The sequence below is a fragment of the Magnolia sinica genome, chromosome 19, assembly GCF_029962835.1.
Source record: "Magnolia sinica isolate HGM2019 chromosome 19, MsV1, whole genome shotgun sequence".
NCBI classification, from domain to species: Eukaryota; Viridiplantae; Streptophyta; class Magnoliopsida; order Magnoliales; family Magnoliaceae; genus Magnolia; species Magnolia sinica.
The window spans coordinates 17812349-17815011 of NC_080591.1; the positions used below are offsets into that span (position 1 = coordinate 17812349).

The 2663-nt window shown below is 42.7% G+C and overlaps 1 non-coding gene across 1 annotated transcript; it reads left to right on the forward strand.

Moving 5' to 3' along the window:
* The first annotated feature begins 1840 nt into the window (after positions 1-1840).
* Positions 1841-1947, forward strand: LOC131235942 (small nucleolar RNA R71). Its single transcript, XR_009166453.1, has one exon. It is a non-coding gene; the product is annotated as a small nucleolar RNA R71 (small nucleolar RNA).
* Positions 1948-2663: the final 716 nt, after the last annotated feature.

The window sequence follows — 2663 nt, forward strand, 5'->3', positions numbered from 1 at the left end:
ATCAGAGGGCAAAGGTTTTAGGTCAAGCTTCGGCGGCTTGAGGTTAGACGGTAGAGGCACTACATCAGTTTGTGGTAATTCTTCAAATTGTGGCCTCCATCAGTTAACTTCAAGTACCGGTGCAGTATCAAGTAAAGCGCACGTCTCCCTAATCATGTCATCATCAAAATCATGGGAGTGGGCCAGGCACGTCTCTAGATGGTCGGAGGATAAGGTCAGAGGTGTCGTATCTTCCACGAAAGAGTCAATCATGTTAATGTCGTGGAAATCGTCATCATCCTCTGAGTTGCTGCCGTTATTGAAAAAAATGTTTGACTCCAATGTCAAATTTCCAAAAGACATAGTCATGATACCATTCCTGTAATTGATAATTGCATTTGACGTGGCAAGGAATGGGCGACCAAGAATGACGGGAATCTGAGTGCTCATGTTATTGATGGCTTCGGTGTCCAGGATGATAAAGTCTACAGGGTAGTAAAATCTATCAACTTGGACCAACACATCCTCAATTATCCCTCTTGGTACACAAACAGAGCGATCAGCAAGTTGTAGTGTGGTTAGGGTGGGTTTTAATTCACCTAAACCTAACTGTTTGTATACCGAGTAGGGAATCAGATTGACGCTCGCTCCTAAGTCAAGAAGTGCGTGATCAATTCGATGGTTCCCGATTACATATGATATGGTTGGGCTACCGGGATCCTTGAATTTCTGCAGCACGTCTTGCTTCAGGATGGCACTCACTTTCTCAGTCAAGAAGATTTTCTTTTGAATAATTTTCCGTCGCTTGGTCGTGCATAAGTCTTTTAGGAATTTGGCATATGAAGGTATCTGTTTAACGACATCAAGTAGAGGAATGTTGACTTTCACCTGTTTCAACACCTCTAGGATATCCTGAGAGTTAGAGAGAGGTTTTGGTGAAACCAACCGTTGGGGGAATGGAGCAACTGGCTTCTCTAGAAGTTCCGGTTCTACTTTTTGTGGGGCATCACTGGATCCATCATTGTTGTCCTCTTTTGGTTCTTGAGGCTTTTCGGGCCTAACCGGAAGAGTTTTATCAATGATCTTCCCACTCCTAAGAGTGGTGATGGATTTAGCATGCCCCATTTGATTTGAAGAGCTGGGATCATTACTCTCGTACTGCGGTTTAGGATTGGGGAGAGGTTGTGTAGGAAGCATCCCCTTTTCTATAACCGTCATACGAGAGTCTATCTTTTGCATAAAATCTATAATTCCCCGCATTACCTGAGCCAGCTCTTGTATGGGATTTTGAACTGGTTCCTCTTGAGGTTTCACTTGATTAGGATTTTGATTAAAGAAGCCTGGAGGAGTCGTCGTTTGTCCATTCCTCCAACTAAAGTTTGGATGATTTTTCCAGCCAGGATTGTATGTGTTGGAGTTAGGTCCAGTAAAAGGTCTTTGATAATTATTTACGGCATTGGCTTGTTCATTCAACACTCCTCGAAAGGTGGGTATTGTAGGACAGTTTTCAGTTGTGTGAATGTTGCAATCACAGATGCCGCAAACAATTTCATTGACCTTATCCTTCTTTCCTTCCATGGCCTCAACTTTCCTTATGAGCGTAGTCACTTTACACTTGAGATCATCCTCTTCTTTCAAGAGATATAATCCACCTTTTTCCTTTAATTGAGTCGGCCTAGACGTGGTGTTCGCCATTGGGTAATAGTCGCATGATTGTGTTTTTTCAGCGAGACTATCGAGGTAATCCCATACCTCGTCAACATCTTTGTTGATGAACTCTCCATTACACATTGTCTCGACCATTTGGCACATGGAAGATGTCAGTCCATCGTAGAAAAAATTTGTAATGCGCCACATTTCAAATCCGTGTTGTGGGCATGAACTGACCAAATCTTTGAACCTTTCCCAACATTGGAAGAATGTTTCATCTTCCTTTTGGGCAAAGTTCATGATCGCTTTTCTGAGGATAATTGTTTTATGATGTGGGAAGAATTTTTTTATGAATTCCCTCTGCATATCGTTCCATGTGCCAATGGATCTAGGACGCAGTAAATGTAACCACGTCTTAGCTTTCTCTTTTAAGGAAAAAGGAAAGAGTTTCAGCCTAATTGTATCCTCAGATATATTAGGAAAACATAATGTAGCTATAATCTCATCGAACTCTTTCAAATGTAAATATGGACTTTCTGATTCAAGTCCATGGAATTTGGGAAGGAGTTGGATAACTCCTGGCTTGATGTCCATTTGTCCTGTGTTTTCAGGAAAAATCATGCATGAGGGCATACTCACTCCCGCCGGTTCCGCCGGTTGTAGATAATCTCGTAAAGTACGAGGCGGGGGTGCCTGTTGCACCTCATTCTCATCTTGGGTATCCTCTACCCTAGGTGGAAGTGGAGGAGGTTGGTCTTCAGCCATAACCTCAGTTAACTCAGGGGATTTCGAGCGGTGTCTAGTCCTGCGATGGATAGTCAACCCCTCAACCAATCCTCCTTCAGTCAAGAGACGTCGAGTGTCGTCACGGGCCCACTTGGGCATGAAAACACTCGCAGCCCTTAATTAAAAACCTAATCCTAAGAAAGGAAAAGAAAATCTAGAAAGAAAGAGAGGGAGAGTTGGAAAGAAATTACCAAATTGAAGCCCCTAAGTTAAGGACCTGCAAAATAAAACAAGAATAAGTTAGATTC